Raw genomic sequence first — 24,436 nt, 5'->3', positions numbered from 1 at the left:
GCAGAGCTACAAACTGGGATAACAGCAGTTTTCTGGGAATCCTCAGCTGATCCGATCAGGACCCTGGAGAGCTCCAAGTGACTCCATGTTGATTGGTTCTAGGATGCTGACTTCAGGCTCTCATAGGCCCATCCTGGACAGATCCTCCTGCTCCAACCTGGAAGCCCTGGAAGGGGTGGCATCATCAGGCCTTTACTTAGAGGACCCCATCAGGTATCTGGGGGCCTTTGGGGAAAAGAGGCATGGGGAAGATCCTCAGGTTGTGCGTGAAGCAAGGTGTCCAATAGTTAGATGTGTTTCTTATGTACTCTGGGAGTTGGGCATTTCTGCTAGGCATGATCTAAGGTTCTAATTAGTAAAGTGTGCTTAGTGGAGAGTTCCCAATGGGATAATAAGCTCAAGTTCATAAAATGCTTCTCTGTGGCATTATCACTTCTATCTTCACAACAGCTTGTAAGTCAAATATTGTTCCGTGTGTGCCAGATAAGAAAACAGGATCAAAATAGTAGATGACTTTCCCAAGGTCACACAGGACATCACGGAACTGAAGCTTAAACCATGAGATCATTATACTAAGTTGCCATGACTCATTTAAAGAGACCCTGTCAGCTTCCATTAAGGATATTGTGCTCATTAAAATTGGTTACTGATGCTTGAGAATTTTGTTTTGAGAGCAAAATAGTAAACGTGACCATATTCTATCACCTCTCCTGGATTCCAACATCAATTGTTAGTCAACAGAAATGCAGTCTGCTTACTAGAATAAAATATTGCTTTTCCCTGTGGCTTGCAAGACATGTCCTGAATTGGCCCATACTCTGACCTTATCTTTTATCGCTGTCCCCTTCAGGCACCAAACTCCAGCCACAGCACCCTCCTGGCTGCTCCTTGAAGTCACCAAGTTCATTTACAACCGGACACTGCTGCAATGACTGTTCTCTCTGCCTGGGATTCTCTCCTCTCAGATCTCTGCATAACTGGCTGCTTGTCTCTCTGCTCTCATCTCAAAGTCCCCTCTTCAAGAGGCCCTCCCTCAGCTAAGTAGTCTCTTGTCACCCTATCACGTCACCTTTTTCCATACCCTCCCTGGTACCCAGCAGTATCTGAAATGACCGACTCAATTGATCACTACATCATTTTCCTTCTCTTTCTGTTTAGAACCCAGCTTCAGGAGGGCAGGGACTTTGTGGGTCTGAACATCAATAGGTCTCCAGCACCATGCATAGTTTAGACACCTGGTATGTGTCCACTGAAGGAATAAACACCATTGCATCTCAAGCAGGCAAGACATTCTTTGATTTAGATTCTTCAATGTGTCTGATTGTTTTGAGGGAGATGCCAAGGCTTTGAAAACAAAGTTATTAAAACTTTTTTTTTAAGTAGCACACCTCAAATGACAGTTGTAGAGGGTAGGACTGTCACATCAGAGTAGTTAAGTGTCACATTAGTTGTAGTCAGAAGAGACCATATTTCTTCAAAGAGGAGTAAAAACAGCCCCAGACAAGGCTGTGAATTCCTTGGCCATTGATCTTCCCTGGCTTAGTTTGAAAAGAAGACCAGAGTTTCCCAGAGATGGGCCACTTCTGTTCCCAAAGATGGATACTCAACAATGGTTGGCTGTCAGCAACAGCCCAAGAATGGAAGAAACAGCCGAGAAAACCTTCACTCCCAGAGTGAGTCAGAGGGAGCCGTGAGGGGCTTGCCTTCCCCAAGCACACTCACTATGAAGAATTCTTGGCAGACAGGGCACAGGGGAGAGCACAGGCATGAGCCCATGCAAGTGTGCATGTACACACACACACACACCATCATATCATCATCATCATCACCATCATCATCACCATCACAGGACCTATACACAGCCCCCTCAGCATTCAGAATTCAGATCTCTCAGGGCAGTCAGAGGGAGATACTAGGTTGAGAAGAAAAGAAAGAGGAAACAAGGAATGGAACTGAAAGAGAGGTCAGAGATGAGCAATTAAGTCATTTTTCAATATTTGCCATGTGCACGCTCGCCGCCATGAGCCAGCCAATGGCAGCTGAATGAGATGGTTGAGTGTGGATTCTCCCTGAGTTTGAATCTTGGTTGTGTATCTCAGTAGCTGCCTCAGTTTCTCCATCAACTAAAATAGAACGACAATAACAACAGTATCTCTGGTTTATAAATAAGTTCTACATGCATCTTAGCTTCTGCCATTGTCATTATTAACTGCAAATCTTTGAGCTTTGGTGTCTTCCTCTATTGGCTGGCCCTCTAGCCACCAACCCTCAGAAGGACCTGGCAAGGCATAAATGGGAAAAGGACTTGAATACAAGTGAATATCACATCATTAGGGCACGGTAATTAGAACAGGAGCTTAGGTGACACAGCAGGCTGGGCTACGGGGAGGAGAGGCACAGAGTTCAAAATTTCTGCTCAAAGGCAGATATCAAGGGTAATGGTGGTTGACATCAGGATTTTGTGGAACAGAGTTCCTGGGTTCAAATCTCAGTTACTCTGCTTCTAAATCAAATGATGTGATCATAAATAAGTGATTTAACCTCTCTGTGACTAAGATCACTCAACTATAGACGCGATTAAAATACTTCCAGGGGTTGTTACAGAGACTGAGAGAGGTGATACACCTTAAGCACTTAGTCTGATGTCACAAACTTTATATTCTTAAATGACAAAACTTCAGGAAAAACATGAAGAAGTGTGTTGTCCATATGAAGGAAAAGGAAAAGAAAACTTCACTCTGAGGCTACAGGGATTGAATATAAAAGATCTTTAACCTCCTCCTTAACTTATTTCAGACCTATTGTTACCTCTATGCCTTTGTCTATACTTTTCACCTCGACTTGGGTAAGTTGTAGAAGGATCTTTAGTTGAATAAAATTTACAAACAAGTAAGCAAGCCAACAGAAAACTGGATCTGCACAAATGTTTGCTGATTGACTGTATAACACATGTGATCGAGGGCACAGAGGATGGCATCTCTTAGGTGGTGTCTTAATCCTAGGACAAACCAAGCAGAGGGTGATGACCTGTAGTCCCAGGTTACAGTGATGCCATACCTACCCTCTCAGCCACTAATTTAATAAGACATTTATCCCCTCTGAGGAAGGCATATCTTATAACAGGTAAGTGATCCCCCAGCCCCTGCATTACCACCCCAGTCCTCTGCTGAGACTAGCACTGAAAATAATCCTCAGAGAGGGACCTGGTGACCAGAATCATATTCCATTTCCCCAGGGGCAACAACCGGAGGCCCTGAATCTTTGAGTATTTGGTCCATACTCTAGGCTACAGCCTGAGTAATCTTCCTGAAACACAGGATGGAGATCTGATGGGAGATCACCCCAACTGAATAACCTCGAATAGCTCCCCACTGCCCAGAGAACAAAGTCTAGAGTCTGGGTGTGGCACTGGAAGCCCCTTAGAGTTGGTTGTAACTTACTCTCCTGCTGTGCCTCTCTCAATCCAAGATTTCTCAGGGTTGCTTCCCAGAACTGGCTACTTCCTCCCAAGCACGCCATCTTGGCCATGGTCTCTTCTTTCCCAGATACTCTGGCTCACCTTCCTCAAGGACCCCCTTTTCTCTTCCTCTGCCTAGATTCCCTCTGGCCCTCCATGACAGCCTGATCCCACCAGACTGTGGTTTCCTGTCTGGCTTCCCTCTGGACTGGGCACAGGCGATGGGCGTTAACCAGCACTAACCAGCACAGGGACTAGCAGAGAGCAAGGCAGGGCTCAGTAGCTTTGCTGATTGGATGAGCCCCAGCATCACAGAGTTCAAGATGGACTTTAACACTATTGAAATTGGGTAACTTTTATTTATTTGTTTGTTTATTTTTGGTGCTGGGGTTGGAACCCAGGGTCTGGTGCATGTTAAGCACCTGTTCTGCCACGGAGCCACACCTCCAGCCAGGTCATGTTTTAGGTGGAGACTCTGCCCGCAGGTTTTACTTAAGTGTATTTATTCAACCATTTCTGAGTTCATGATCTGTGCCAGGCACTGAGGGAATAAAACAGCATCCCTATCCTCATGGGCTTATGTCCCACCAGGGGGAGATAGTGAATATGAAAGAATTCAGGCAAGTACACAAGATCCATTCAGAAGGCGTGTGGTGTGAGAAGGGATAATCTGGATTCTAGAGGGCTTCTCAGCGGGGAAACTCAAAGACACAGGAGGAAGGCGAAGGGGAGCAGGTAAGTGGGCTGGGGCCTCTTGGTTTAGGGATTTGACTGCACTGTTTTGCTGAGTAGTGAACCCTTTCAGTGCAAGAAGTCAGCATAGGGCTGGTGTAGAAAAGGGTAATTGACAGCCGAGGGGCTGGGGTCCTCAGGGGTCCACAGCTACCCACCTGGGGAGTGAACAAAAAAGTCACCCCCAGCACAGCTTTATACCTGAGCCCCTGCTGGACCTTAGTAACATAAAAAAAAAAAAAAATCCTTCTTCTGCCCTCAGGTTTAACTTCCCTGTGAACTAGAAGATGTGTTAATCAGTGGATGCCCAAGGAAGGTTGGCATCCTACAGGGTGAATTCCTCTGCCCTGAGCATTAACCCACTGTGGACCAGCTCACAACTATGGCCCTCGAATGCTCCTGGCCCACCCTCTGCTTGCCATTTTCTACAGGAGTGGGGTCCAGACACTGGGCCACATGTCACCCTCCTCCTCAGCCCTGGAGCAGAAGGCCAGGGCATCTTGTCAGCCCCAGCCACTGCATATTTAATTAAAATGGAATCACAGCTCACCCAGGAACCAGGGAGGGGCTGGGATAAAACAAAAGGCCCTTTCATGGTGGGAGCTGGCTCCCCTTACAGAGGAGGCCATGGGTTTATTCAAAGCCTCTGGTTTCAAACTCCAGACAGGACAGGCAGCCTGGTTCTCAATCAGTAGGATCTGCAGCCCTCTCCCTGCCTGAGGCTTAGCAGTACCTGCTCTGGACAGGTGGGCTGTGAGTGACTGCATGCAACTGCCTTGGGGCACCTAGGGGTCACTCTGCCACTCACCTTGCTTTCCCGAAAACCCACTTTTTGTGTCCATGAAGAGGGCTGAGTAAGGACTGGGCGAGTGCAGTGGTGGGGGATGATGAGCTAGAATGAAGGAGGTAACAAAAGAAAAGAGACAGATGTCATAGAGAAGCCCAGGTGAATTCATGGGGCACGGCAAGGCTGAGAAGTCCCCCAGGAAAGAGGCTGGCTCTGCAGTCATGGCTAATTACCATGTAGCTAAGGACTCATCTGACCTGCTGCCCTGCATTTAAACAATACCCCCAGATTCCAAGACCTGGAAAGCCCCTGAGCCTGCAAAACAGAGGAGGTCCAAGGTAACAAAGGGTGTCAGCTGGCAGTTCCCTTGTGGGTGCTGTGTGCCTACTGTGCACTGAGCATTGCCCTGTGGCTGGCCCCAGTGGTCTCTGAGGAGTCTCTGAGGAGGAAACTGGCTGCCAAGTCTGGCAAAGGCCAGGGGAGGTAACCACAATATCTAGGCAGGAAAGGGAAAGATGTTCCCAGAGGCCATGGTTGGAGCCCATGTGAGCAAGGACGCTCCAGGAACACTCAGAATTGGCACAGATGAGTCAGGTTGGGTCGTACCTTGTGCCTGAGGCCTATAATGGGAACACCATCTGGCTGGTCCCCAGGACAGGCTCTGAAGCCAACCACAGCATAAGAAGCATCAGCCCTCTGAGAGGAGGTGAGATCGTGGAGGGAGGGGAGCCTGGGCTCTGTCCCATACCAGCTCTGAGGCCTTCCCCTCCCTGGGCCTGCCTCAAATTCTTCATCTGTAAGATGGAGGGCATGATTTGCTCCCTGGTTGTGAGTAACGGTGAACTAGAGGGTCTCTAAGAACCTTGCAATCTAATATTCAGCTGGTCACTCAGAAGCAATCTGTCCTCCCCTCACCCCCTGCCACGGCTCTTCCTATGGTCAATAGCTGATCAAAGCCCAGCAGGCGAGGAGAGGGCCATCTATTATGCACACACACACATACAAGCTCACATGGGATGGCCTGAAGGGGGAGACCAGGAGCCCAGAATTTAGAGCTCAGACCTCAGAACAAGCCAGAACTCAGACTCGAAGGGAGAATTCAGCGAGACTGATCCCACAAGGAGCCATCCTCCAGTTCCCGCCTCCCTTTTCTCCTGGGGAGAGAGGGGAGCTTGCTTACTTTTCTTCATTTCCCCCCAACTGAGCCTGTTCTTGGGCACATAATTCATTAATATGGGATTAAAGGGATTATAGGCTGCTCCACCCTAAGGTGACCCAGGGCAAACCTGAGGACAAGCGTGAAGGGGGCCTCAGGGATGTCCTCCCTCAGCGTCAGAGTCAGAAACTGAGGCTTGAGCAGCCGTCCTGGAAAGCAGAGGGGGGCAATACGGTGACACCTCCTCTGAACCCCCTCTTGCCTCCAGCCCTGGCCTCTGCCCCTCCCCACCGTCATCACAAGGGACACTGCACCAAAACTGTTTTCACTTTCTGAGTCACAGAATGTGGGGGCCTGTTCTGCAATCCCACTTGCTCCCCACGCTCTTTTGTTTTCCTCTTGTGGGCTCCACTGTAAGTTCTGGAAGGGTCATAAGACCACTCTTGGAAGTGGCTTTCTGTACAACATGACCCCAGATCGTGAGGTTCAGAGAAGTGTTTTTTGGAGGCACTAAATGATGAAAGGATACCAACCCACGGCGTGGGAACGGGTTCCTGTTCCCTTTGATTCTTGCTGCGGATCTTCAGGAAGAAAGGCTCGCTCAGGGTTAATGTGCCTTCAGCCCCTCCCACCTTTGCTGAGCCCTCCCTGCTAGCCAAGAGAGACGGAGCAAACCTCAGGCCACCGCCGAAGGCAGAACTTAAGAAGGCAGAACTTAATCATATTATTATTATTAATTTCTTTGTATCGATTTTGATGGATAAGCTTCTACTTATTTGTTAAAAAAATGCTTTTAACTGTTGATGGACCTTTATTTCATTTATTTGTTTATTTATATGCAGTGCTGAGAATCAAACTGAGTGCCTCACACCTATCAGGCAAGTGCTCTACCACTGAGCTACAACCCCAGCTATTTTCTATTTATGACAAGTGGTATTATTTCCATTTAAGTTATTTAAGTTGCATAATAAAGTTTTTTATTTTTATTTTTATTTTTTTTAGATAATGGAAACAAGTAAAATGGTGACCTGATAAAAAGAATAAAAGGGTAAGGCTAGGGATGTGGCTTATTGGGAGTGCATGTGCCTAGCATGTGTGAGGTCTTGGGTTCGATTCCTAGCACTACAATAAATAAATAGATTAATTTTAAAAAATGGGAAATGGTGTGGGTGGTTTGAAGATATGATCAAAACAAATGACTGATGCTGGGAAAAACTGATCTGAAGGGCCAACGAACTCTACCTGCCTCAGGTGAGCTGGTGGCATCTCTGGGATTTGGAGGAGGCCACACCCAGCACCACCCTCCAACCTTCCCTCCTCCTCCACTCTGGGGACTGATCCATTCTTCTCCCTGTTCTAGGCCTCCTCCTCCTCCTCCTCCTCCTCCTGAATGCTCAGCTCCTTCTCTTCCACCTCCCCCTCTTCTCCTTTGTCCCCAAACCCTGTGAAGCTCTAGTTTGGACCATCCTTGCACTGATCAAGGGGCAGAAACCTGAATTAATGGGAAACCACTGGGAGACGGCTAGAAAGAATGAGCTCTTGTGGCCAGCCACGGTGACCCTTGCTGAGTGAACCTCCCTCCCCTGGCAGCTCACCCTCTTTGGGCCTGCCTCTTTTCCTCAGTAAGAAAATGACGAGGACTCCACTCCCCAGGGACTACTGCGAGGCTTAAATGAGCCAATGTCTCTAAAACGCCCAGCCCCGCGCCTGGTGTACTTGGCAGATGCTGGCTACAGGTTGGTTCTCTAATAGAATGCAGTAGTTTCTTTTTCGAAGGATCCAACATTGCTGTGAATGTCCTTGCTATGTTCGGTGACACTCTTGACAGCAGATGAGAGTCTTAAAACTGCCTTTAAAAATAGATACGAAGCCATTGATAATGTGTACACTCATTGTTGGAATGAAAATGCTGCTACTGAGAGCCTGGCCTCCTAAGTGGGCTTGTTAAGCCATCAATCTGCTTAGCAAACCCTTTTGTCCTCTCAAGTGCAAGTGAGACCCATGTGTGCAAGAATTCAGGGCGACAGAGCTCAGACTGGCTCTTGGGAAGGAGATGTTACTAATGTGGTAACTTCAGGGCCTGCCTGGGTAAGCAGGTGTTCTCTGCCCTATTTCTTCCAGCTGCCCAAATCATGGAGTAGGAGGATGGCAGGTCTTTTATAGTCAGCCACAGTCCCTACCACTCCTTAGTTCTGGCTCTAAGTATCAATCCATCTTGTTGCCCTTCAGCCTTTCTAGAAATGAAACCCAAATCCGAACCCAAGAAGGAAACTTCTTAACCTTCAGGCCACAGAGCAACCACAAAGATCATGATCTTAGGGGCCCTTGAGAGAGTGAGAGGTCCAGCTGGGTGGGGGTGTCACCTGTGCCTTGAGCTCTCCCTCTCCTGAGAGCTGCATATTCAGCCAGAGTGGGTCCCGTGGGCATCTAGACTCAACAAAACCTGAACCAGAGTCACTGCCCCTCCTCCCACTATCCCCACACTCTTCTCCCAGATTCCACACTTTGGTGAACAGTGCCCTGGAGCCACCCACCTGGCGCAGGAATCTGGTGGGCACCCTGGTCTCCTTTCCCTTCGACTCTCCAAATCAATCTCTGCATAGATTTGAACCTCTGGAATCCTTCCTCTCCTCTCGCCCCAGCTAAGTGGTCCAGACCCCCCTGACCTCTGTTTAGAGCCCTGCTGAGCATCTCAGCCCACATACCTGCCTCCCATCTCCCTTTCCCAAGTTACCCTCCACAGAGCAGTTGGAGGGATCATGAGACCAACTGCCCATCACTTCATGCCTTTGCCTCCAACCTTACAATCTCCCTGAAGCTTTCAGGTGAAGTCTAGGCTCTCCAGCTCATCTGTAGAACAAGGTTTGACTGGGATGGCCTGTGGCCCAATGGTCAGACACAGCCCTGCTAGCACGGAGCTTTACCTCCTCTCATGCCACCAGCTACCTCCTGCCCCACTGTGAGGCCCTAAATCAGAGCTGCAGATTGGCAGCCCCCAGGTTATATTTATTTTATTTGACTTCCCCAATGTTGGTCCCAGGTTTCTAAGTTGGGAGATTCCACATAAAACCCCGGGTTCCTGGAATCTCTTGAAAACTTAGAAGACCTGGCAATACTAGGCCCTTAAGAGCAACCATTGTGTGGAATTGGGCCCTACTTTCCTTTTAGAGCTGATAAGCACTTTACAGTCAGCCACAGTCCCCACCACTCCATATTGTCTGTTTTTCTCACTTAGCTCGTATGTATGGGCCCAGGTTCTGGTAACCTGCTCCCCCTGCTCCATGTACAGTGCACTTCCTGGAATGTCCGTTTCACCATGTCTGATGGCAAACATCGCCCTCTTATATAAGACTCCTCTTTAGAGCTCTTTAGAGCTTTAGCCTCTTGGCAAAACATGCTATAGCCTTCTGTGCCCCACATATTCAGTATATATCTCCTTCCAAGCCTGGATTGCAGCAAAGCCCCCTCATGTATGAATCCTTCCATCTTTCCCCTTAACCTGATCTGTGCTGGACTAGCTAGCCCCAGGCAGCTTCTCCTGCACTCTCACCACCCTGTTCTAGGCATCCTGGCACAAGGCCATTCCAAATGGTCAAGAGTAACTAAGAACAGAGTAGGGTCGAAGAGCATGAGAAGAAGATTAACATTTAACAGGGATGAGAGGTGGGAGGGAAAGGGAGAGAGAAGGGAAATGGCATGGAAATGGAAGGAGACCCTCAGGGTTATACAAAAGTACATACAAGAGGAAGTGAGGGGAAAGGGGAAAATAATACAAGGGGGACAAATGAATGTCAGTAGAGGGGGCAGAGAGAGAAGAGGGGAGGGGAGGGGAGGGGAGGGGGGATAGTAGAGGATAGGAAAGGCAGCAGAACACAACAGACACTAGTATGGCAATATGTAAATCAATGGATGTGTAACTGATGTGATTCTGCAATCTGTATATGTGGTAAAAATGGGAGCTCATAACCCACTTGAATCAAAGTGTGAAATATGATATATCAAGAACTATGTAATGTTTTGAACAACCAACAATAAAAAATTTAAAAAAAAAAGTAAAAAATTTTTAAAAAAAAGATCAAGCATAGGCTTTTAGGGGCCACCAACATTCCCAGCAACATTTGCATTCAATATCTAGAGAATCTGCCCACAGCAGGACACAGTACCCCTTTTTCCTATTTGTACTTAAGTCCCAGCAGTGAGGGTCAGACCAAGCATGCAAAAGGTGCAGGGTAAGCTCCCACTGTTTGAGCGATAGCTGATACTACAATCTCAGTGACTACATGTGGGCCCATTAAGACTCTGGAGGGCATGTGGGGGACACAGCTGGCATTGACTCAGCATGCCCAGCAGCGTGCCACGGAGCCTGCCAGAGTACAGCACTGTCAGGGCCTGCAGATGAGGCTGTTTTACCTCTCCTACCCCCACCTCCATCTGCTCCTCCCATGTCCCCTCTCTCATTAAGATGTCCCTTCACATACCCAGGCCCCACGGTCAACTTTGAAATCACCCCAGACTCTCCCTTCCCCCTCACCGTTGGTCCTTGTCTCTCAAACTCTGTCGTCTGTCCTCCACCTCCAGACTCCACTGCCCTGGCTCAAAGTCAATGCCTCCTTGAATGTGAAAACGTGGCTTTCTCTCTGGCAGTGTCTCTCTATCTCACCCAACTCGCAGGGCAGATTCCTATGATACAAAACTGACCGCAAAGTGCTTGCTTTAAAATTTTCAGTGCCTCTCACCTGTCTGAGGATCAAGTCCAAGTTCCTTTATTGGGTATCAGAGGCCCTTCAGCATGCAGCCCTGTCAGTATTTGAGGACTTTCTGCAGACTCCGCTCATGTCTGCCAAGCCTGTCACCACACACTGTCACATTCTGTATGTCCAAATCTCTTTATAGTCCCTCATAATGTCTTGGCTGCCTTTGGTCCTCTGCGAAGCTCCTACTCATCCTTCAAGACCCAACTGAAATGGCCTATCCTCTGTAAAATCTTCTCTAGCTCCCTGAAGATTCTGGGCAGACCTTCTCTCATCACAAATTGCATAACACTAGATGATTGAAATAATCACCCTCCTGGCAAGCTATGGGTATTTCTGGGTAGAGGTTCTATTATTGTCCTCTTTGAATCCCCTGATATCTAGCAGGGAGCCTGGCATGTCTAAGGCCCTCAATAAACATCTGGCAAAGAGTAAGGGAAGGAGCTAAGGTCATTCGGGGAAGTCCTATAATGGCCTGGCTTTGGGTGCCAGCCAACACCAACCTTCCTTCCCCAGAATTCTGGGCCACCTCAAATTTGGGCAGAGCCAAGTCTTGCCACTGCTTCACAGAATTACCAGGAAAGTGCTCTCGAGCTATGACCTCCTTCAGTCTCAACAGGAATAGTCCAAACACAAGCAGCTTCTTCAGCTGTGTTTTTCTGGAAGTCCCAGAGCCAGTAGCTCCTCCTGGCCTCTGGGGACCCATGGCACCGGTAGTCCCGCTCACTTACCCTCCAGAGTGCGCCCTGGGCAAGCTCTGCAGGAGGAGTGGGCTTGTCCCAGCCCTGCGCTCCAGGGCTCCAGGGCTCCGAGGCTTCGGCTGCGGGGTCTGCAGGGCCAGGAGCTGTTGGGCACTCTGGATGCCAGTAGCAGAGGCGCTTAGAGTCGCTGCTGCAGAGCCCGCAGCCGCCCCCACCCAGGACTGCGGCTCTGGCAGCCGCAAGGAGCCTGGCGGCATCGATCAGTCCTGCTACTACAAGCCTCCTCGGCACGCCTGGCTGAAGCCCGGAGCTTCCCAAGTGTGTGAAAAGAAAGGGAAAATTAAAGAAACACATCTAACAAAGGCCACTGGAGGGGATTTGGACAGCAAACCATTTGCCAATACAGAAACGCCACCAGATCGGGCCGGGGAGGTCCCCCTGACAAGTATGTGTGAGGGGAATGGGGGCCAAGGGGCTCTGGATAATGAAGCTTAACCCTGGAAGAGCCACGAGCACCACCAGCATCAGGATTCTGGTCTTGTTCCACTTTCATAGGTATGCCATGCCATCACACTCACGACGAGCAGCAGCCCTGGCTGGTAACACCAGCATCCTTTAGTGTCTCAGGGCTTAAGAAGAACAGAACTGGCTTCTAACAGGCTGTGTCCCTGCAGTGCCTGCCATAGATTCACGGGTCAGTGGGCTGTTTGGCCAGATGCACAATGACCCTATACCGCTGGCTTATGCTCCGAGGGCTGGGGCTCCCTGTGTCTCAGCCCCTAGCACACTGTGCAGCCTCTGATGTCAAGTCATGTTCCAATTTCTATAAGAGGGCTCATCATAGTTCTGGAAAAATCTAGGATTCAGTCTATAATCTTGCCATCCTGGTCAGAGTGTCTATTTCTGGTTCCTTTGTATATATGATAGGAAAAAACGCATACAGTATGACTGCATATGAACACACACACGAACACACACACACACACACACACACACACACACTTTTCCTGGCCCACTACTCTAGGCTCTGACATTGGCCATCCATCTGATGATCACATTCCTTGAAACCTGATCATCAATTGTGCTCTCTGCAACTACGATGTCTCCATTTCCTTGGCTTATTTTGTGGGGATAGCCCAATATGGGAGTATGTCTAGGATCCTTGGGGCTCTTCCAGGGTTTGAGGTCAAGGATTCCTAAAGTGGGGCCAACATGTACTGCATTTGAGGAGACTGGGCCACTGGGGCTTGTAAAGATGACGGAGTGGGAGGAGAAAGCAATGGAGGGGCCACGTGAGGAACAACGTCAGCACTGGAACCCAACATCCAGCCTGAGAGAGGATGCTCAGGAAGGGCGGGTGCTGCACACTCAGACCCAGACTGTGGTCCTGTGGACCAGCTTCCCACCCAACACTGGCCACTCATCACTAACTTGTCCAGGGCAAGCAACTGAGCCTCTCTAAGCCTCAGTGTACCCACAAGTGCATCAGAGAGAGCGACGCCCACCCCGTTGAGAAGCAGAACAAGTCTTCTATGAAATCATGAGCAGCAAACTCCCAGCTCAGTGCTCCGCACATTGCAGCTGCTCCACAGACCTGGTTTCCTCTTTCCTAACTGCCCCCTCCCCCAGATCTCCCAAGAGGTTCATAGAAGATGCTGAGAACCAGGCAAGGAGGTTCCAGAAATCTGTGAAATACGACCACAGCCAGAAACAGGCCACGGAGGCATGCAAATCAGGACTTCTGGCAGGCAGCATGGAGCCCCCTGGGAGAGAAGAGCAGGCTCTGGGTTTTTAAGAACTGGCCCTGCAGCTGCCAGGTGAGAGTGGACACACCAGGAGGGGTCAGGAAGTCCCCAGACTCACACACTGCCTGCCTGCAGATTGCACATGTTTTCAGACCCAGTCCCCCAGCCCAAATTTCAGAACCTCTTTCAAAAGCACATGTGTGTAGGTGTGGCACATGATTCTTTCCTTCTAGAGGCTTCTCCTCATCCCCTCTCCCACCCCCCACCCTCCCACAGAGTCTGTGACTACACCACTGACATATTCACAGCATGAGGAATAGAACAGGAGGCTCATGCATTTCCAGGTAATCCTGGCTGGTCAGGTTCCACACTGAGAATGTTCTAGGTCTTGTTCACTTTCCAGGTGTTTGATGGAGCCAGGATTCCTAATAAGCAAAGGTGAGTCTTCACCCTCCCTACTTCACATCACCCTGGGTCTCCTCCCTCTGCTCTCTGCTCCCTCCTTGACTTCTTTCCTTCCCTCTGCTTTCATGGTATAGAAAATATTGGGAAGGAAATGGGCAACAGCTGCGAAAGGGAACATTGGGCCAATTTCCCTGGGCCTCAGTTTCCCCTCTGTGAATAGTGGCATGGGAGGGCCCCCTGATTGCCTGGATACACCATGTGTCAAGGCAGGCAGGACTGTGCCCCTGCTAGGAGGACCGGCTGGAGCGCCTCTTTCAGCAATGGCACTAGCTTGTATAAGCACCTCCAGCCCAGCCGGGCTCCCCCCACAGTCCCCCTTGCCCTTACTCAGGTGGGATGCACCCCCTGTGCTGGTGGAAAACAGGACTTGTGGGCTCACAGGCCTCCATAGAGCTGATACACTGCAGAATCAAACAGCTGCTTCAAGTGGCCACACCTCCTCTGTCTCCTGACTCCTCAGTCTGTCAGAATGAGTGGTGTGCCCCACTCCTGACAGTCATGACGCTTGGCTTTGGCTGGGCATTTTTCTTCCCAAATATCATTTCAGGTCATACTTATGCACCCTGGCATGGGTGGCCGGGGCCCACTGCTCTCCCATTTTACAAAGAACAATGAGGGTTGTGAGCAGAAACGCAGCCTGCCCTCGGTGTGTTTTTGGAGCAGGGTGTGGTTGCTGAATGTGGCAGAGGGAGTGGGGGCTACAGCCCTCCCCCAAGAGGTTCCTCTCAGTCTCCCCTCTGCCTCAGTCCTGTCCTCCTTGCACCATGCTGACTTGGGGGTGGCAGGTCACCTCCCCTTACCAGCTGAAGACAGGCCAAAGGGAAAGTAGCCTGCCTGAGGCCACATCACAGGTGATCTGAGTGGAGTGTGCTCCAGGGGGACTGTCACTTTTCTGAGCTACTCAGATGGGATTTAGGAATGGTCCCACTTCTGCTCCATATGGGTCCCTGCCCAGGGCCCTCTGCACTCACTGTCCCTGAGTCATTCCAGCCCATCCCTTCTCCCTACTGACACTTGCCTGAAAAATCCCTGGAAACCAGCCTTCATCTCTAACTCTGGAAATGCCTAAGGATGGACTGGAATGTAAGCTTTGGTTTTCTCACCTGTAAATGGGGGACCATGTCAGGACCCTGAGGATTAATGGATTTCAAGGGCCAGGCACACAGAAGGTACTGCACAGAGATAACTGAACTAATTGTGATGTCTGCCCTGATCATCCCGTCACAAGTGATTTTGCCTTTTTTGTCACCCACATAGCATTTCTCACACTCTATCCCCTGTCTCCAACACACTCTGAGCTCCCAGAAGACACCATAATTTCTGGCTCAGAACTGGGCACACAGGAAGTGTCAGATCGTGCTCTCCAGCCACCAGACATGCTGCTGGAGCTCCCACCTGACCCATTCCTGGGCCCACAGTCCCTCTGGGGTCTTTGTCCCCTGCCTTTGCTTCCTTATCAACCATTATCACCTTGGTCATCTCCAGTTGGCCCTCATCATTCTCCCTTCCCTGAAGCCATGTGGCTCAAGGTTTCTGTGGTCTCCATCTGGCCAAGTCCAGCAGCCACTGATGGTCCTCTTCCTTGACTTGCAGCAGCATTTAATGTCACTGGTCAGCTCTCCCTGTGGACCACTTTCTTGTGGACCCTCCTCCCTCTCTGGCCCTCCTCCTCTGTCTCCATGGCTGCCCCTTCTTTTCTCCAACCACTAACTAGAAGCCTCCAGGTGCACCCACCTGCTCTTTTTTTTCTTTCCAATTGTACTCACCTCCTGAGCTATCATCGCCAGTCCCATGGCTTTAAATAAGATCCATATAATGATCTTTCTCTGAGCTCCAGACTTCTAGATCCAACTGCCTGCTATACATCTCCACTTTGATGTCTATTTTATTTTTCAAAAATTATTTATTTATTCTAATTAGGTATATATGACAGTAGAATGCATTTTGATTCATTGCTCAATTGCAGTACAGCTTTTCATTTCTCTGGTTGTACATGATGCAGCGTCACACCATATGTGCAGTCATACATGTACCTAAGGTAATGATGTCCATCTCATTCCACCATCTTTCCTGCCCCCATGTCTCCTCCCCTCCCCTCCCTCCTCTTGGACCAATCAAAGTTCCTCCATTATTCCCACGCACCCTTCACCCCCATTATGGATCAGCATCCATTTATCAGAGAAAACATTCAGCCTTTGGTTTGGGGGGATTGGCTTACTCCACTTAGCATGATATTCTCCAACTCCATCCATTTACCTGCAAATGCCATAATTTTATTCTCTTTTAATGCTGAATAATATTCCATTGTGTACATATATCACAGTTTCTTTGTCCATTCATCTATTGAAGGGCATCTAGGTTGGTTCCACAGTTTAGCTATTGTGCTATAAACATTGATGTGGCTGTGTTACTATAGTACACTGATTTTTAGTCCTTTGGGTGTAGACCAAGGAGTGGGATAGCTGAGTCAAATGGTGGTTCCATTCCAAATTTTCTAAGGAATCTCCATGATTCCTTAGATTCATCCAGATTGATTGCACCAATTTGCAGTCCCACCAGCAATGTAAGAGTTGCATTTTCCCCCACATCCTCACCAACACTTATTGTTGTTTGTATTCTTGATAACTGCCATTCTGATGGGCATGAAAAGAAATCTTAGAATAGTTTTGATTTTCATTTCTCTAATTACTAGAGATGTTGAACATTTTGTCATATATTTGTGGATCAATTGTATATCTTCTTCTGAAAAATGTCTGTTCAGTTCCTTAGCCCATTTATTGATTGGATTGTTTGGGTTTTGGTGTTAAGTTTTTGAGTTCTTCATATATTCCGGAGATCAGTGCTCTATCTGATGAGCATGTGGCAAAAAATCTAAACACCTTGGAGTTCACACATCCAAAACATTACTCTCCACTTTGCCCTAGCAAATATATTCCCTCCTCTCCAAGACTTCTGCTAATCCTGGCCAATGGCACCACTATCCATCCTGTTATATAAAAAAGAATTTGATTGGTTTTTGTCCTTGATCTTTGGGAGGGAAGACTTTACATCACCTGGAATTTCCCAAGTGATAAGATTGCACCTGAGTTCATGCCAAGGTACAGCATGTAGAGCTGAGCACCAGAAATACGAACTATGGGATTAGAAGGGAGGTGCTTTGAGCTATTCAACCTTGGGGGAGAAGATGGACTGGAGATTGAGTTCAATCTCATGGCCAGTGAGTCCATCGATCAGTTCAGTCTATGTCATGAAACCCTAATGAAATCTCAGGACACCAAAGCTCAGTGGAGCGCCTGATTGGTGAATACATTAATGTTTCCGGAGGGTGGTGTTCCCTGATTCCCTGGGGAGACGGCATGGACACTCTGCGTTCAGACCTTTCAGACCTCTGTCTGTAGTGTCACATCATTTAGCTGGTCCTGATTTCTATCCTTTGTAATAAAGCTACAATCATAAGGACAATACTTTCCTAAGTGCTGTCAGCTGTCACAAGTGAATTGTCCCACCAGAAGGAACTGGTCTGAAGTGCCAGTAGCTTGGGGATTCCACATGTGGCTGCCATCTCAGAGGAGGCAGTCTTACTGGGGACATAACCATGCCCTTTAACTTATGGGGTTTATACTGATTCCTGGTGTCTTGTGCTAGAATTGAATGGCAAAACACTAGATGGTGTCAGGGCGTCTCTTGATGACACCCCAAGTGTCCCCCTTGGTCCTTCTCAGTCTGTCTCCCCCACACCAGTGTAAGAATAGGTGCTGTTAGTTCAACCATCACCTCTATTCAGAATATGGCCCTTCTCGCCTCCACCGCCACAGTCCTGGTTCAGCCCCTGACACCATTCTCCATGTTACAGCAACATCCTCCCTGGCCCCCCTGCGCCCACCCTTCCCCCTGCAGTCTACCTTACGAACAGCAGCCTGGAGATCCTGCCCTGCTTGAAGCCCAGTGTGTCCCATTTCCCCTGGAATTAGGACAGAGCTTTCGGTATCTGGTGCCTCTCCTCCTTCTCTGACCTCGCTTCCCACCGCTCTCCGCCCTGTTTGGGATCCGGATTCTTTGATGTTCCTCAAACACCCCAAGCTTCAGTCTGCTTCAGGGCTTTGGCTTTCTCTTGGAAATATTCTGGAATGTTCTTCTGACACCTCATTACCCTCCATTCTAGTTGGAAAGTTCACCTCTTCAGAGAAGACTTCCCTGGCAGTTAGTTCCACCCGCCCAGCCCTTCTCTCTCCTTACCCTGCTTTATTCTTCTCAATAGCCCATGGGATATATTACGGCTTGTTCACTGGCTCACTAACGAACTTTCTTAGTGGAATGTCAGCTCCCTGAGGACAGGGACCTTCCTGAGGCAGGTTTGTCATGTTCACTGCTGTATTTCCAGTACGTGGCTCAACACTCACTTGTCAAATGAATGAATAAATGAATTAATAAAAGGCTCCAAGACATCAGGCAGCCACAAGGAAAGGCACCGTATCAATGATTTGGTGCCTCACGGAACACTTTTCTTTCCAGCTGATTGTTATAAAGACGTATTTACACAGATGTGGAAGGAACCTCAAAAGGGCTTACAGTTTCAACAGTGTGAGCAGAAGCAAAATAGCTAACAAATAGACACTCTCAAAGCAAAATGTGCCAGGTCATTTGCTTCCAAAGTTGCTGAGAGATTAAAGAACAAAACACAATTGAGAAAAATATATTCAACGTGTCCCATGAGTTGGGATTCATCTGTTTCTCCCATTTCCTAGTTGTGTGACCTTGAGCTGTAGCATCCTCTCCCTGGGCCTTAGTTTTGTTGTCTGCAGAATGGGGAGAACAATAACACCTCCCGGCCTATGTCCCAGAATCCCTGTGAGAGGTGGGACAGTGGGAGGTTCTCTAGTTACTCATCTGCTTACATCTACCAGGACAGGAAGTCCCAGGACATTTGGGCAAGAGACATAAGGAAGTCAAGACAGAGTGGATATCTAGAAATATCAGCCATTTCCAGCCTCCCAGGAAAATGGCAGAGACAAAAGATTTTTGCTGAATCAGAGGGAAATGCTGAGACCAAGTTGTGAGGTGTCATGGGGCCAAGTTTACTCAATCAACTATCTCCTCCACAATGAAAGGATCCTAGGCACAGTCCTGGTTCCCACCCTACAGAGCAAGAAGATTGGAAATACAGAAGTTGAGTGTCACTAGGATGCAGAGAGCAAGAGGGTGCTGGTGGGGTCAGAGGTCAGAGGTGAAGGCAGGAGGGCAGCATCATACAGTCACCATCAGCAGGAGAGTTTGGATTTTAGCCCAAACACATCTGCAAGCTCTTGGAAGTTTACATCCAGGCGTAATGTGAACTGGTTTATGATTTTCAGATTGTTTTGCTGTGGGGTGAAGAGATGTTCTGGGCCAGTTAGAAGGCTGAGGCAGAGGTCCAGCAAGAAACAGTGGTGGCCTGGACTCCATGATGGCCATAGGTGGCAAGGAGTGGGTGGAGGGAAATTATGGTCAAGACATGGGCAGAAGTGGAGGGGGAGTCAAGGGTGATTCCAGGTTTTGGGTGTAGGCAAGGCTAAGAAGCAGGACATTTGAAGATATTTGTGGGTGCCATTGCCAAACTCTCACCCCATGCTGAACTCCAACAGTCCAGCTGCCAGCCCTTCACAGTGGTTCAGACCCACGGCGACCCTAACAGATTGTCCATCAGGGCTGGGGCGCTCCTTACAGCTTGTGTCAAGGTCCTGAGTGATAAAGCATTGCTTCTGCTAAAATCAACAACTTCTATCCTCCATATCCATCTTCCTATTGCCATGACTCAAATGTGTCTCCCACAGGGTCAGCTGCTGGAGGCTTGGTCCCTCAATGTGGAGGTGTGGAGAGGTGGCATCTTTAAAAGGTGAGCCTAGAGCAAGGTGAGTAGAATATTGGGGCGCTGCCCTGGACAGAATTAATGTAGTTCTTGAGGACTGTGGTTAGGTTAGCTCCAGGGACAGTGAGTTGTTATAAAAAGAGCAAGCCTGGCCTCTGAATCCCCTGGCTTCCTGTCAAACCATGTGATCCCTTCTGTGCATGTTCCTACCCTTGTGCTGCCATCTACCCTGAGACCCTCACCAGAGGCTGAACCTAATCTTGGACTTTTAACATCTAAAACTGGGTGCTAAATGAACCTATTTTCTTTTCCTTCTCCTCCTTCTCTTCCTTCTTCTCTTCCTCTTTCTTATTATTTTATTCTTTTGGTAATGTTGGGGCCTGTGCATGCTAGGAAATGCTCTAACACTGAGTTATGTCCCTGACCCCCAAGCCTCTTTTCTTTATACAGTGCACAGCCTCAGATATTTTGTTATAGCATCAGAAAAATGACTAATACAATTGTCCTATTCCTTCTCTGCACCACTGATTTTATCAATCAAGATCACTTTTGAGTGGATAATAATAAATATTAATTTATAAATTCAAGTTTTAACATCTAGAGCCCATTTTAAGTATTTCATTTTTTTTATAGCTAACTCCTTGCTTCTCGCCTCAGCCAAACCACTTGACAGTTTCTTAGTAAAATAAATTTCTGCAGGCTGAATTATTTTGCTCTGACCTTGAGTACCCCTTTATGGTGGATGGGATCACCTAGGGAAGGCTACACAACTGCTTTTGGACCTTGCTGGAGAGGTGAGGGGTAAGTCAGGTGAGTGGTTTTCTTGGGCATTTGCATCACACTTCACTAGGTCCTCTTAAAGACGGGACCATGTCTTCTGCATCTGCACCCACCTTCCTCCCTCAATCCCACTCCAGCTCCAAGCTCAGCGTTCTGCAAAAATAGATGGCCACAGTCACCAGAAGAGGCTGCCCCTATTTTGGGCTGAATTGTATCCCCCCAAATTCCTTTGTTGAAGCCCTAGCCCCCAGTACCTCAGAATGTCACTGAGCAGATGGTCCCTGACTTAAGATGGCTCACTTACTATTTTCTGACTTGGTAATGGTGCGAGGGCGATATGCATTCACTGGAAACGGTACTTCCAGTTTTGAATTTGGACCCTTTCCTGGACCAGCCTTCTGTGGTACAGTCTTCTCTCTGGCAATGACGGGCAGGGTGGTGAGCTGCGGCTCCAGCCAGCCCGGCCATGGCAGGGAGCTCGGTCGCTCAGCAGGCTGGCTGCATTTTATGCATTGTCAACTTTCAATATGGAAGAGCATCTGTGGTTGGAGTAGGGTCTTTAAAGAGGTGACTGAATTAAACTGAGGTTCTTAGAGTGGGCCCTGATATCCAGTCTGATGGATGTCTCCATAGGAACAAATCTGGACACCAACAGACACCAAAGGAAGACCATGGGAAGACACAGGGGAAGGCGCCTTCTGCCATCCAAGGAGAGATTTCTCAGAGGACACTAGACCTGCCAACACCTTGACTTTGGATTTCCAGTCTCTAGAATGGTGAGAAAACAATTTTCTGTGGTGTAAGTCATTCATCTGGGGTATTTTGTATTATGGATGCCCTAGGAAACTAACACAGAGCCCAAAGCCAGCACTCCTAGGACCACAGTTCCAGGGACAGAAGGGAAACAATGTGACAAGGACACTGGCTTTGGTTAAAAACATATTTTGAGAAAAATCACGCTTTAGAATGAAAAGTGACAGCAGGACCATTTTTTCTCATATGGCAAAAAGGTCTATGACACATGGGTGGGAATAGGCATTTTCTTAATGTGACTACTCTTCTGATTATATAAACAGCAAATGTCTCCCCGTGGGAAACGGAGGAAAGGCAGAAAAGCACAAAGAAGGAAATACATGACCTCGATCTTCCTGCACTTCTGTATCTGTTTCTCCAATCTCCTCTCCCTCCCTACTCTCTCCTCTTTCTGCCTTGCTCACTTGTGGTTTTTTCCTGCATATTTATAAACACAGTTAGGACTAATTTTGGTAAATCGCCTTTTCCCTTAACACTGACAATCGAAGATGACCCACTACATTATTAAAAAATTCATCTCAAACACAGTTCTCAGTGGCTGCCGGAACCTCCATACCTGCATGTGCCACAATGGGTCTCTAACATCCCTGGCTGCTGAGCCTTCTCATTGTTTTCTATTTTTAACTAATATAAATAAATAACTGATATAAATAAATATCCTTGGAGATAAATCTTTGTACACATCTTGGGCGATTTCCTCAGGGCAAAATTTTCTAGAAGTAGAATTACTAGTTACTTATATTTTGAAAGAGGAAAGATCTTTAAAATGTTCTAGTCAGTTATGCAGTTTCTGAGGTACAACCACGTCTGACCACAAATGTTCAAAGATTCTTAGGGTCCATGTTGTAATTTTAAACATCCACCAAAAAGAAAAGAAAAATGAAAAAAGGGAGAAAGAGGAAACCTAGATTATCTGTTGATAGCATAAGAAAGTGACATCCAACCTGGCAGAAGAGGAGGTCCCCTGAGGTGGGAATTCCAGGAAGAGCACAGGAAGAGGGGACCCGGTTGCATTTACAACATTCTGTGAAGTAGGCACCCGTTTTACAGGTGAATAAACGAGGTGCAAAGTGGTAGAGCCACTTACTTGCCAGCAGACACCAACAGCTTGTCAAGAAGCAGCAGTCAGGGTTAAATTCAGTTTTTCATGACTTCAGAGACCAAGGGCTTAACCATTAGCTCCACCACCCTAAGGCAGGGGCTGTGGCCACTGGTCTCTTCACAGCACAGGCAGGGCAGCTGGACAGGGCAGCTCCAGGACCAGCCCACATCAGTCCTGCTCTGCCTTCCCATCATGCTAGCATGACAAGGATGTGGGTGTGCAGGACTGGGAGGATGAGGGTGTCCATGTGCCCTTTTCTGGGGAGCACAAGCTGACAGTGGCTGCCTGACCCCCACCAGGTGACAACCAACATGCTCACCCTGCCACACTCATCACCGCAATGACCTCACCAGGCCAGCCACAGTGGTGCTTCAGTCGAGAGAAGGATATACCAACAGGACCGTGTCTTACAGATAAAAGTAGGAAGGGACCCAAGGACACCCCAAACATGCTCATGGCACGAAGTCGGTGAAGTGGAGTCGTTTTCTCCATTTCCTAATCTTCTAAAACACGATTTAAAAACAGGGATGCAGTGGGTCTCTGAAGTCAGGAGGTCCTGGATTCCAATCCTGCCTCCTACTCACTGGGTCACCTTAGGCAAGTCACTGCATTCCTCCTGCTGGGCAGGGATCATCCTTCCACCTCATGAACTCAAGGAAGAGATTCCTGTCACATCCTTAGCACCATCCCTGGAGGGGCGAGTAACTCAGCAGTACCAGTTCCCACTCAGATAAGCACCTTGCTGACCCCTGGAAATGCAGAGGGGACAGCTCCTGCCTCGGGAGGAACAGAGTGTGGCGAGGAAGAGCTAATGACAGGCTGAGGCGATGAGCACTGGAGCAGAGAAGACAAACCAAGTCCACATTATTTTCAGAAATATCACGATTTGGGTCTCTTGCTCCTGGTTGCAAGAAAATGAAAGGGGGGAGGCATGGGGGGGAGGGGAAGGTAAGAGGAGGTACTGGGGAATGAAACTAAAAAAAAATCATGTCATATGCATGTACGGACATGCCACAAAGAGATCACCATGCTGTATCATTAATATGCACCAATAAGAATAAAGGAGGCCCGTGCACCTTCCCCAGTATCACCGTTTGCTTTTCCACCAAGACTTACCTGTCCCACAGCCCAGCCCCAAAGACCTACTATCCGCTGGAGTTAATCTGGTCAGATAATTTCTACAACACACAGTGAAGTCCAGGGGTCCCTAGACTACCTCAGACAGCACTTGGGAACACATGAAAGTAACATGCATTTATTACATAAAACGCCGAAAACCTCAAGTTGCCCACAATCTCTTAACTTAGAAATCGCCACAGCTAACCCACAGATGACATTTTGATGGAAGCTCTAAAGGCTTCTTCCTCATCCGCTCCCAGGGGATGACGCAAATGGTGGTGATTTAGGCACCTACTGGGTCAACTGGAAGCAGGTGTAGGATGCGGAAGTCTCCCCTCCTATCAAACCCCCTGGAGCGACTTCTGATCCTGTCCAGGAACAAAGCCAGCTCTGCACACACCCACCCCAGGGAAGAAGGGTGCCAGGGAAGTAGCAGCCTGGGGCTGCTGGCAGCCATGTGCTGGCTGGTCCCAGAGGACTCCCAAGGCAGCCCCCAGGACAGGGGCTGTCTCTGCAAATGTCTATTTGTCAACAGATGTTCTGAGCCTCAGGCAGACTTTTAGAGGATGGTGAGGGTTCCAGGCCGCTCCACAGAGCACCCACCGACTCAGGACAGGGACCAAGGACAACACCTCCAGAGCCAGCTCAGAGTCGTGGCTGAGCTTCCAGGAATGTCCTCTGCAGGCTGGTCCCAGGCTGAGCCAGTGCCCTGTGTACAGGGTTCCCCTTTCTCAGTCCTCCCTGTAACCCTCACCTCCACAGGCTGACTCAATGAGATAATAATGGGCAATTAATCTGATGCAATTAAAAGATACTAAAGTAAGAGTGACTGATATAATAACCATATGACCCTCATCAGAGTATTGTTCTTTGTCTCAATAAGACATTGACAAGTGTACCTTTCTTTTCAGGGAATAGCACACCAAGGTAAAGCTGTTAACAGGCAGGCTCTGGGGTAGGGGGTGGGGGACTGGGAAGCTGAC

General features: G+C 48.4%; 1 protein-coding gene across 8 annotated transcripts in view; it reads right to left on the bottom strand.

Annotated features, from left to right (window-relative positions):
- The window catches only part of Atp2b2 (ATPase plasma membrane Ca2+ transporting 2), a 351,907-nt gene that overhangs the window by 248,376 nt on the left and 79,095 nt on the right, over positions 1-24,436 (bottom strand). The window lies entirely within an intron of this gene.

The sequence above is a fragment of the Marmota monax genome, unplaced genomic scaffold, assembly GCF_021218885.2.
Source record: "Marmota monax isolate L192 unplaced genomic scaffold, Marmota_monax_Labrador192_F-V1.1 WCK01_AAM20220418_F8-fsc00028, whole genome shotgun sequence".
In the NCBI taxonomy this organism is placed as follows: domain Eukaryota; kingdom Metazoa; phylum Chordata; class Mammalia; order Rodentia; family Sciuridae; genus Marmota; species Marmota monax.
Note: the sequence above shows the minus strand (reverse complement) of the source record. Positions and strands in the feature narration are given on the sequence as shown.